At 37.7% G+C, this 13,180-nt stretch overlaps 1 long non-coding RNA gene across 1 annotated transcript; it reads left to right on the plus strand.

Moving 5' to 3' along the window:
- The first annotated feature begins 8,200 nt into the window (after positions 1–8,200).
- LOC143658025 (uncharacterized) lies at positions 8,201–11,509 on the plus strand. The gene is made up of 4 exons (XR_013163075.1): positions 8,201–8,299; positions 9,902–10,000; positions 10,718–10,944; positions 11,062–11,509. It is a non-coding gene; the product is annotated as an uncharacterized LOC143658025 (long non-coding RNA).
- The last annotated feature ends 1,671 nt before the right edge of the window (positions 11,510–13,180 follow it).

Raw genomic sequence — 13,180 nt, forward strand, 5'->3', positions numbered from 1 at the left:
TCTCTGGGTTGGGGTCGGTAGATGGCAGCTCCATGTGCCCCACTTCATGTCAGAGAAGAGAGAAGAGACCAATCTTTACTGTTTGTGGCTTTTATCTACCTCGGGGGAGGGGCCCTGCCACTGAGAATTCCTACTTTGATAAACATCTGGGGCTATTTGTTCCCAGTTTCCAGGTTTAAGGTCTGCCCAGGTCTTTTCATTAGTCTTAACATCTCTCTCAGTTTGTGGAATGGCACTTAGTAGTAAAGGAGGTGGGGGTTGCTGTAGTCGGGGGGGGGGGGGGGGGGGGGGAGGATAGCTGCTTGTTGTGTGTTTATGACTTCCCCAGAGAATCTTGGAGGGGTAGAAGAGGTCTAGGTGATGGCTGCATTATGGGTATCTCTGATTTCCTTAACAAATAGTGTGTCACTAGCTTCTTTTATTCCCTTCAGATAAAGTACTTCTGTTGGAATTATTGTCCACTATAATTATAAAACATGTGAAACTTCTGGATAAACTCAGATACCACACTAATCCCAGATTACCAATTTACTACAGGTATGCTGAGATGGATGGGAATTTGTGCATATTCTACAAGTTGCTGCTGGGTTTTGACTTGTTGTTAAGACATCTGGTGAAGTTCTGAATAAATTTCTCTTTATGTGGAGCAGAGGGACCAAACTTGATTGTGACTCAGGAAGATGAAGCCTCCTTTAGAGATGATAAGGGTAAAGCATCATATGTCAGAGTTACCGAATGCATCCTCTTGACTTTGAAGTCTATCAAACCCAAATTAGCTGCCCTCTTCACCAAGTCTTTTACATCTCTCAGGAATGGCTTAATACAATCTATGGTGTTACAAGCATCTGGTAATTCTTATCATAGGATATTCATATCAATCCAATGTGAAGTTATCTTCTGATGCAATATTCCTTGGCTTCTTGTCTCAAATTTTTAACAAAAAATGAAAAGATGCATGTTGTTTTTTCCTAAGAGTTAATGATAGTAAGTCCTTGCTTGGTCTTTTGTTCACAAGGCTAAAATTTCCTAAGTCAGTTATAGGGTACTACTTACCAGAATGTGTTTCTCAAACATAGATCATGTTTGAGCCATCTCCAGGTGTCTTCTTTCTCACTTCAACTGATTGCTCCCAGAACAGAATAGTTTTCCTTCTGAGAATTCTTATCCTTGAACAAAAGATATTATTGCCACTGAAATTTTTTGTCTGTGTAGAAGAGGACAGGGTTTGGAGTTACGTGACATGGATTCCAGCACTAATTCCTCCGCTGATTTGCATGGCCTTGAACAAGTCTCTTAACTTCTTTTGGAAGCAGTTTTCTCAATGGCAACTGGGATTTGTTGATCCCTTTGTGGCTACTTAACAAAGATGGTTCAAGGATGCAATTAAGTGGGAGATATGAAAGTGCTTTGGAAAAGTTAAAATCCCTATACAAATGTAAGCTATTATTAATAAAAAGAAGTTTTAAAAACTCAGAACATTTGCCTAACCTTCATTTCTCCAAGGCTAAGAATGCATTTTTAAATTGCATTTGCACTTTATGTCACAGGATCTTTTTAATCATCACATTAAAGGCTTTCATTAGCACTGTCACTATTAATTTTATAACAGTATGCTATACCAGGTCAGCCTTTAAAATTTTTCACAGCTCCCTTTTGACTAAAGAGCACTGGAGGAGTTTTATAATGCATCCTTCCCTATTTGCAGGGCATGGACTAAAGCATGTCAGGCAGCCATACACTTCATTCATTAAAAGACATATGTACCTAATACATACTCATTATTTAATTAATGGGATAAGTTATGTGTGAATATTAAATTTGGGGACTTATCCTTTTATGCACATCTTAGGACTAGGTCATCATATCACGTTTGGAGGGTTGGGCTAAGTGATTTCTGAACCAGTAAGTAGCTAGTACCTGTAAAAGTTTGGTATTATTATCATTGGGGTGTCTTTCCTGAAATCTTTTGCCTTTATTCAAGCTCTTTCCTTTCCTTCCCTGCCTTTAAAAAAAAAAAAAGATGTATGATTGGCATATGAGATTCATCCTTCCTAGTATAAAGTGTTGTATCTCTGCCTGTTATCTCATGCAGTTCACTGCTATCCATGGCCTTATCTCAAGAAATCTGGAACCAAACACAAGCCCTCTGTTTTTGTTCCTTCCTGAATGCAGCCATACCAGGAGGAATTATCTATTTACTCACAGTTGATTCTGATTCATTCTTGTCCTTCACCAAAGTTTTTAAACAGAATTTGCTCTTGGTATGGTTGAAGCATCATTTTATAACCAAATGAAACATTATCAGAGGTTGAAGTGAAGGAACGATCTGTATTCCTTGAAATATATGGAAAGGGTTTTTTATCTTTTCACATGTACTACTTCAAACCTATTCAGAGCTGATAAACCTGGAGACATGCTTTGATCTTTGTTATTCTAATCTACTGAAGACTTTCTACCTTAAAACATTTGCTGCCCTGGCTGTCACAATCGGAGCACATTGTATTTTAAAATTAATCATCTGAAATGAGTGATAAGGCCTCTATGTCAATTGCAATTCATTACATTATGCTGTGGCCACAATAAGCCCCAAAGTTTCTGTGACCACACACCAAATAAGCTTACTTCTCTCTAATGGTATATGTCTGCTAATGGGGTTTTGCTCATTTTTATTGCACAGGAGATGAGAATGACGCAGAGTTTCCATTTCATGAGTGCCTTATGATCACTGTGATGTGTGAAGGGAACAGGACAGTTCTGTGCTGGCTTTTAAAACTTATTTTCAGAATTGATATAGGTTACTCATTTACATTTCATTGGCGAAACAAGCCACATGGCCATCTTACTTCAAAGGGATCAAGGAAGTACACTCCCACCATGTGTCTAGAAAGAAGATGAACTAAAAAGTCTATGAAGAGCCTTCTTAGGAGGCATGATGAAAACAAAGAATGAAACAAAGTTGTACAGATGAGTCATTGATTTAAAATCTTAGCCATTTGTAATGATATAAATTCATTTGAATATATTTAAAAAAATACAATCAAAATGGCACTCTCACTTTTGGAAAAGAAATTCAATTTTAAGATGAAGTCTTGTCCCATAGTACTCTTTTTTTTCAATATTTTTTTTCTTATCTCATGCTTTGCTTAGGCAAGAATTCTTCTTGCCCTTTCAAGATTGGCTCCTTTCAATTACATGATGATGGCGCTCCTTACTCTCTGTTCTAGTCCATTATTGGGCACTCAACTGGGTGTAACTCAACTGGGAAAGTGACAAATTAACATTAAGCTTCCATTACATATCTTTATTTTCTCATTGACTCACAAGCAGCAGTGAGCCAGAAATAAAAATCACAGCTATAAGAACCGTGGAGGTCTACCTGGAGGTGGTTAAAGCTATGGCATGTAACGAGGCAACATCCAATCCACAGAGAGATACACACTGGGCCAGTTTAACAGAAAGAAGTGTAAGAGACAACAGTTAACCAGGAAACAATATTTTGTCGTCCCTAAAATTCCACTTTATTAAAATATATTGTAAAGAGAAAAACTTGGTATTTATTAAAATACATTGTAAAGAACAAAACTTGGTAATTAATACAAATGTTTTCTTCTTTGAAAACCTAGCTATGCAGGTAAACTCTACATGGTATCCAGACACTTAACCTTGGCTTAATTAAAAGGAGCTTTGGCTAAGACTATTCATGATATTCTTTTTCCTCTTGCTGAAAGTCACAGGGCAACTTTATATCCACACATTGCAGTAAAGCCTCATTTTAATGATTCCTTTAGAGAATCACTATCTTCCCAGAGGAAATGAGGAGGCTATCACTGTCTAATCCTCTTTTCTCTAAAGTGAACAAACTTCAGCTATTTATCAGGAAAATACTCATCAGTTAACTACGTTATAGTCACAATCTTTACTGACTCAATTCAGGAGACATTTATTGAGCATCTACTTTGCACACTAGAGTTTTAATACCTTAATTCATTTTATCACTTTGTCAAATATTAATTAGAACATTGTTACTTTACTGATTAAAAAATCTTTTTCCAGATTTGGAATTAGAATGTAAGTCTTCTTTCCTTTGTTAATTCAGCATTCTTACTGCTTAGTGCTGCAGCAGTAGATTTAGTCCTAGTCTTAGGAACTCTGCAGTCTACCAGGAGGAAAAGCCAGATAGAGAAATGATTATAGATTCATAATATGTGTATGTTGAAAGCAATGATAATTACTCAGTGTATCTAGATGTTGTTTTTGGTGCTGTTTTTAAATCTATCCTCCTCACAACAATTGTAGAAGACTGATACTATAGTATCCTCAGATTTATAGATAAGGAAACTGAAATTTAAAGATGTTAAATAAATTGCCCAAAATCCACATCTACTAAATAACAGACCAAGGACTGGATCCTAGGTCTGACTCCAAATTCAGGGTCTTAGCTAGTCTGCTAAACTGCTTTGATAAAAATTTATCAAATTTGGATAAATTCAGGGTCTTAGCTAGTCTGCTAAACTGCTTTGATAAGCAGTTTTATGGTTTTTTAGGAAAAAAACCATAAAAGGTGGGTACAAATAAAAACTATAAGGTGCTTCGAGTTAAAAAGAATAATTTTTAATCACTCTTTCTCTCTTTGCACTCTCTTCCCACCAGACTCTGGTATGGTTTTTCTTCCAACACTATCCCTGCATTATTACTAATTTTTTCATTTCTGTTGGTTATTGTCTGTCTCTGCCACCCTCCTCCCTACTAGAATTTAAGCTCCATGCAGGCAGGGATTTTTGTCCATTTTATTCACTGTGAATATTGAATATTTAGAATAGTGCCTGGAACATAGTAAGGGCTTCATAAATATTTGTCAAACTTAATACATCAGTACCCTGAACTGGGAGAATGTTTTCTGGCATATCAGAATTTCCAGCTGATCATGGGATTTTTAGGTTTACAAATCAGAACAAAGGTATAAGATGTGTGAGAACTCTGTCCAAGGTGAGCAACCTTCAAAATCTATATGTGACCAAGACTGTATTATATATGTACGTGTCAGGTACTGGTGGTAGCTGAGACAGTATCCTTATGTGATGGAAGAGAAAAGCTGTTCAGTTTATATTTTCTTTTATATGATTTAACTTTTGAATAATATTTTCCTTCTTTTAGAGACAATGAGAGGTAGTTTGAGGAAGTTTTGCTTTGCTCTTGCCTTCTTGATCTGTCCTTTGTACCGTGGCCCTCAATGATTTGCTAACAAATCATTTCTTCTCTTTTTGTTTCTTGTTAATGTCAGAGGCTCTGGCTTTCGCTCTTAGTGACTGGATACTTTGTAAAGACCTTGCTTGGCTGAATGAGTGTTGATAGAGTGTTGTGATTTTTCACCTGGATTTCTGTATAGGGAAAACTAGAGATTGCCCCTAACTTCTGCTTAGATTTCAGCACCATGGAACCAAACATGGCAAAGGGTTTCTGGAAGAAAGCATCCATTTTGAGAATAGAAACTAGCTAGGTCTTATAAAATAAAGCCTGAAATGCATTTTGTTTCTTCTAAGAATAGATCTCTTATCTCTGAAATAGGTAAGATACTGGAAGTCTCCATGGCACCATAAAGACAATCTTGAGGTTCATAGACTGTCAAATGCCCGTAGTGTGCTTCTGTTCTTTGTCTCTTATTGTCTATTTGGTGAAGGGACTTGGAGTGAGGTGGTTACTTTTTAGCGTAGGGTTTGGTACATTATGCCTATAATTTCCTCAGTGATGACAGTCCAAGACAGAAGGGATCATCAAATCAGATTACCAAATCAAGGAAGCTTTACGAGAAATGGCAACCTAACAGAGAGCCAAAATTGGGTGAACACTTAGGAACCAAGTATCAGGGAATTCTGGTCCAGGGAACTGATAGGTGAGCACAGAGAAGTTCTGAGGCAAAGGCAAAGAACACTTTTTTGTGTCTCCTATACAAGCTTTTTGTGTATGTCAGGGTATATAAATGACCTAAATGTAACAAATAGTACCTTGATATCTGTGATGGATGGGTTCAGGTGCCACCTTGGCCAGGTGATTGTGCCTGTGGTAGTTAGATTCATTTGTCAACTTGGCTAGGTGAAGGTGCCTAATTATATTGCTGTGGACATGAGCCAATGGCATGTGAACCTCATCTGTTGCTGATTACATCTACAGTCGGCTAGGAGGCGTGCCTGCTGCAATGAATGCTGTTTGACTTAATTGGCTGTTGCTTAAATGAGAGACTCAATGTAGCACAGCCCAAGCAGCTCAGCATACTTCATCTCAGCACTCGCAGCTCAGCCCAGGCCTTTGGAGATGCAGAGAGAAAGTTATTTCAGGTAAAGCTGTTGGAACCCAGAGGCCTGGAGAGAAGGCCAGCAGAGACCATCCTGTGCCTTCCCACGTAAGAAGGAACTTCAGTTGAAAGTTAGCTGCCTTTCCCCTGAAGAACTAATGAAATAAATCCCCCTTTATTAAAAGCCAATCTGTCTCTGGTGTGTTGCATTCCGGCAGCTAGCAAACTGGAACAGTGCCCAATTATCTGGTCAGGAAAGCACTGGCCTAATTACTGCAAGAATATTTTGTGGTTGTTTGATAAACCAGAAGGCTGAATTATTAATTCATCAGTCAGTTGATGGCAGCTGTGGCTGATCACATCTATGATCAACTAAGGGGGTGCTTCCCCCACAAGCTAATCAACTAAGGGGGTGCCCCCCCCACACACACACAAGCAATGAGCTGAATTTGATCCGATCCGTTGAAGGCTTTTAAGGGAGAAGAGTTTTCAACTGTTTCTTCAGCTGGTGAGCCTGTCCTGTGTAGTTCATTGAGACCCTTCATTGTAGCTGCCAGCCTCGCAGCCTGCCCTATAGATTTTGCACCCTTGTATCCCCACGGTTGCATGAAACACTTTTATAACTCTCAGAGTGAGTTATAAAAGGAGAAACACTTTACAGAGTTCTCCTGTTGGATTGGTTTCTCTAGAGAACTTTGACTAACACAATATCAGAGAGGAAACTTGTCCTGCTTACTAGAAAGGCAGTCAAGACAGACATACTATTGTCACGTCCCCCTGGAAAACCCCTGAGATATTGTATTTTAACCAAACCCAAACTTCTATTCATATTTCCTTCCACTATTGAGAGTAAGTATTGTAATGGGCTTACCAGTCCACACATGTAGGAGTAAGGGCTCAGCTCTATTACATCAAAGCTACATGTCTTGGTATTATTAATTTTTTGACTGAATGTCAAAAAATATGCTATTGGGCCTTCCTCAGGATGATACAGGCAATAAACAACTTACAAAACCTAAAGAATCTTTGCAAAAAATAGATTCAGCTACACAATGATATAGAATAGGCTCTAATTATTGCTACCTAGCAGACATAAGGCGATGTAACCCAGAAGTAGTGAACTCTGATAGCTGGACACCTTTGACCCTGATACACAAGGCAGAGCTGCTTAAGGAAGCTGGATCACTCTTCACTGGATTATTTACAGTGTTACATTAGGTCCTGCAGTATCTCATCTGGCTCTCACTGATACAGCGTGTAGGAGAATTGACATAGTAGCCAAACCCGTATTCTCACCTGCCCAGTGGCATTGTCTTTGGTTTCAGTACTCAGTGCTATGTTTGGCAAAATGTGGGTACAGCCCAAGATGGCCATAGGTTTCCTCTTAAGTGCTAGGTTAATTGATTTGCAGTGTGTCTGTGAACTCTGTTTTAGGTTCAGAATGTGCTGTGATGGAGTAGCAGGATTGGCCAAGCTTGGACAGGCTGTAGCCTCTAAGACTAACTTCAGAAGTCAGAGAACAACTGGAACATGCCTTCTGACCTTGAACATAGTTTATCTGGGGCCTGTCATTAATTAAGTTGCAGAACATTACTTGGAAAAAGGGAAATGAGAAGTTATAAATTTCTTGGCTATATTACTTTACAAAATTTTGACCATTGGCCTTTAACGTTTTTCCTCTTTTTAGTATTTTTTTTCCTATTCAGTATCTTAAGTGGTTTGCAAACAAACCATCCTTCTCACTTCCTATTGTCGAGTTCTGTAAGTTTGCTTCCTATATTAGAGGATGCATTTTTCTTTTGGTTTATGCAACTTACCTTCTTCGACTTTCAAGGGGATACAGATTCGTTTCTAACACAAAGGTATGTAATAACTAAATCTGTGTTATCTGTATCCTTTCTTTACAGAATCTAATAGAAATGTGTCATATTTTCTCCTGATGTCACCAGATAAAGCCTGGACTAGCGTTGGGGACACAGTGACAAGCAGGCTACTATTACGACAGGATAAGTATGGCAGTGGCTTCTGGATCCCTCTCCAGAATGCTATCTTTTAGCTCATAGACCCTCATTCTTTAAGTATAGTTTGATTGTTGATCTAAATATGAAATCATCACAGTACATCCTGTGGGCCAAATCCTCCCCATTGTCTGTTCTTGTAGGCCCAAGGGCTATGAATGCTTCTTACATTTTGATTATTTGATTACCAATTAAGTAGTTTCGCTTCTTGGTCCACAAAGCCTTAACTATTTACTATCTGCCTTTTTATAGAAAAAATTTGGTAATCTGATTTGAGTGCATGGATAAATAAATTATAATAGAACATTTAATCAACCTTGAGGCACATCTAACTACTGTTTTTCTTCACACATAAGCAGGCTTGTGTGATTTACTGCCTGTGAAAAATATTTCTGTGTACATATAAATTACATCAAAGAATTTAAAAATCATACTGGAAAATCAATGGGCAGTCTGAAAATTTCACACATGTGAATATCATTTTTGTTATTTGATTATGCCTGAGAGATTAATCATCAATGCAGGTAGCATGGTAAAACAGCGTAGGTGTCACATGGTGGTGGTAGGAAATGCATTCTCTCAAGCTACCTCAAGGGTTTCTAGCTTCTGTAATATATTGTGTATTTGGGAGCAACCTCTATAGTGGGCTTCTCAAATATTAATGTGCATAAAGATCCCCTGGGGATTGCTAAAATGCAGATTTTAATGCAGTGGGTCTAGGGCTCATTCAGCTTGAGCTTAGAGAACTTTAGTACAGTCCTACTGACTCTCAATGGAGATTTTCCCACCTTTCCCTTGATGTGACTTTCCTGCACAGGTGTTGTTTTGCCCTTGAAAGCCAAGATCATAAAAACCACAAAACATCTGAATCTAGTTTTTGTTTTACTGATGACATTTTATGACTTTGGCATTCCATCAATCTGGAGTTGGTCTGGAAATTATAAACAACAATTGCTTCAAACTCTTTATGTCTACCTGGAGGCAAAGGTGACAGTCTGATTCTACCTGGTGAAATACAGATGCCATATATTAAGCAGCAACAGCACATGCAAACAGCACACAAATGCTGATGCGGGGTGGGGGGGAACAATCCATAGTAACCATAGATAACTCATATGTCATAACCTAAGCTAATTATTATTGGGTTTTATTAAAATTGATCCCATTTGTGCTTTGTAAGTATAGTGGTGCCCTGACTTTCCATGATATCAGATTATACAAAATCGTAAAGCATTGAGCTTTAATGTTATTCTGGCTTTTGAATCATGCATTATCAGTAATACAAGTGATTTATAAATAAGTAAATGGATTAAATGAACATATTGCTCTTGACTTCTTACTTGTTTTGATAAAGTCTGTCTTTTGATAAACCTGCTTGTAATACTTCTTTTATAGGTTTAATTTTTTTTTTGTACAAGGTGTCTTCCTCCTTCCCTTCCTTCATTCTTTGCCTTTTTTTTTTCCTTCTTTCTTTTCTGCAAGAGATTTCTTGGTATTTAAGGAAGAAAGATTTTGCTCTGTTGTATTTATGTAATTTTTAGTGACAGAGAAGAAAAATGCAGTCTTCTTTGCTTTGTTTTGTTTTGTTTTCCAGATTCACAGTCACATAAAGAAATGATTTGTGGAACAGAGATGGATATATCTATAAAACAAACCAAGAAAAAAGAATTTGATCTTATTATTAATGAAGCAGGTGGCACATCTTTTCAAAATCCCATTTTAGCTGGGCAGTGATTTGCAATGAAAGCTGACATGTTCATTTTGCCAACAACCCCAAGGCCTATTGAAAGTCATTGGGGAGAGGGGTTGGGGAGAAAGAAAATAGAAAAACCTCTTTAATAGGTTTAAGATTTTATTCCTATGTATTTGTTTTTTCCCCCTTTAGATAGTTAATTCTTAACTCTGTTTGGTAACCAGTGTGCCAAAAATAGAAATCAAGTAAAAAGAGGTTGTGTCGTTATTTGTAAGAATCTACCCAAAAAGTTAGAAAATAATTTTCACAGGAGTGGGAAAGTTTGGGATATTCATCTCTCTATGGTTATTCTATAAGACATTTCAATGAAAAACTTAAGTTTTCTTGGGGATAATCTGTTCCCAAGATTTCTGGGTTCAGCTATAAAATATCGTGCTGTCATAAAATGCTGAACATATTTAGTCTATTAATTATAAGTGTCCATCACACAGCCTTTCTACTTTGATTAAATTCATGTGACTAATCAGGGCCAAAACAGGAGATAACTGACCTTTAAAAGTAGTTTCATACTAGATCTGTCTGAGCTATAATTCTTTTCTCATTTTAACAGAACAGATTTTTAATACTTATGAATATTTTAGAGTTCTACTTAGATTTTCTTTTTTCTTTCCTTCAGTGTAAGAGCTATCATGAAATTGATTTTTTTTTCTTTTGTAGCAAGCCTGGCACATACACCTGCTGGAAAAATTTCTTTTCTTGCTGGAGGCAGTTCATACTGCAACTAATCCTAATTCGTCTGTAGGCAGGGATTGTTTGAAGCATTGGATTCATCCAAAGTGACTGTACAATAAGGATTTCTAGCTGATTATGGGCAGAAATGCTGAACTACTTTTCTAGTAGGACAGTTGCTTGAAGTCACACCTGAGGGTGAGAATGTTACTGACGTAAGTAATAGTCTGATTTCCAGAAAATAAATTGTGATTCTGTGGGGAAACTGCTGTATTTCCATGTTTTAGAAATATCAACAACACTCCGCAATGTTATCATATTCTTTTTAACAGTGATAAAGAATAAGTTCTGTCAAATGATATAAGAGCAAGGAGACAGGATCACTATTGGGGACAGAATCTGAAGGCATGTTCAGAGCCCAACCCCTGGACCTCTGGATGTGGACCCACCATACATAAGGTCTCTTCGAGATGTTACTTAAGGTAAGGTGTGGTGCGACTGCATCAGGTTGTGTTTTAATCTGGATTGTTGGAGTCCTTTATAAGCAGAATGAAAATCGGAGAGAGAGAGAAGCCATAGGGGCAGCCAGGAGCTGGAAGTTAATAGAAGGTGGAAGAGAAAAGGAGAAGACACCACCATGTACATTGCCATGGAATAGAAAAGCCAAGGAACTCTACTAATTGCCAGCCAATCAGAAGATACGGCCTGCAGCCTCTGAAACCATGAGTCAATATATTCCCGTTATAAAGCCAACCCATTGTATAGTGTTTATTTTGGTAGATAGGAAACTAAAACAGTCCCTTACCCTATTTTATGTGGTTGACTAAAATAAACATGTTTTCCTTGGGAAATATCATCATAGAGTTATTCAGTGTCAGCAAATTTGCTCTCGTTTATTTTTGTTTGGTTTATTTTTCTGGCACTTGAGAAGGAAGAGCGGAAAACTCAACAAATTCTAATTTTGTCTCTGTTCTAGTTTGCTAGATGCTGCAATGTGATATACCAGAAACAGGGCAGCTTTTAAAAGGGGGAATTTATTAAGTTGCAGATCCACAGTTCTAAGGCCTGTGAAAATGTCCCAACTAAAGCAAGGCTATAAAAATGTCCAATCTAAGGCATCCAGGGAAATATACCTTGGTTCAAGAAGGCTGATAACATTCAGGGTTTCTCTCTCAACTGGAAAGGCACATGGCAAACATGACGCTGCCTGCTAGCTTTCTCTCCCAGCCTCTTGTTTCATGAAGCGCCCCACTAGGGATGTTTTTCCCTCTTCATCTCCAAAGGTCTCTGCCTACACAAGCTCTGTAGCTCTTTCCAAAATGGTTCCCTCTTAAAGGGCTCCAGTAAGCAACCCCACCTTGAATGGGTAGAGACACCTCCATGGAAATCATCTAATCAAAAGTTACCACCCACAACTGGGCAGCTCACATCCCCATGGATAATTAAAAAACTCTTACCCAGCAATACTGAATGAGGATTAAAGGACATGGCTTTTCTGGGGTCCACAAATTCAAACCAGCAGTCTCTAATATAAGAAAGATCAGGTTGACTTGAAATCTGCGTAGAAGAGAAGGTTTATGCTCTTAACTGCCTAGGTTCTTTGAAGCCACAGTCAAGTCCCAAATGGCAAAAAGTAGAGTTTAGGGAGAGTAAAAGGCATATTCTCCATGTCAGGCAAAACCCAGCATTTGGTTAGAATGGAGTAGCACTGAGAGGTGCTCAAGTATACATGTTTGTGTTATTTTCTAGTATTCATTTAAATAGCACATCAAAGTTCAGTGCTTAGTAGAGTCCCATTTTAAAAGCAAAAAGTATAATTAAGAATGCATGTATTAAACTAATAGCTGGGGTTGGGGCTATCATTTTGGATCATAAGACTAGGACCCTGATGATTCTATCAACTGTCAACCATTTGCTTGAATTATAAAGGATCTGATTTCAGAAGCCTTCCAGATTTCAACTTACTAAGTGAGAGCAAATTAATGTGTTACATATAGTTTCATCATATGAATCACATTCAAAATTTCAAACTAAAGGTGTCCTGTATCTACGAATCTTATTTAATAATAAATTTAACCTTTTGTTTATATGATTTGATAATTTTCTCTAGAAATCAACACTTCTATTTTCTATGATATCTCCTAAGAAACAACTGTCATTTATAAAAGAAAAAAGATGTTGACAGAAATGTGTAGATAGGTCATTCATTTAGAATTATGTGTCTAGTAGTGCCAGAACCTGCATGTGAAATCTGAACTCATGTTATAGCCCAGAGTCTTGCCTCACCTTTGGTTTTATCATCACATGCTATCTCTGTAGTCACCATCTGATTCTCTGTTAATGGGTTGGAAATGTAGCATTTTTTTGTGGTCTTAATTATGCTACTGTGGGCTTTAACACAGATTGTTTCTTGTGTTCTATTGTTGTTTCTAGAGGTTAGCTCTGCCCCCT

Source organism: Tamandua tetradactyla, chromosome 15 (genome assembly GCF_023851605.1).
Source record: "Tamandua tetradactyla isolate mTamTet1 chromosome 15, mTamTet1.pri, whole genome shotgun sequence".
Classification (NCBI taxonomy): Eukaryota; Metazoa; Chordata; class Mammalia; order Pilosa; family Myrmecophagidae; genus Tamandua; species Tamandua tetradactyla.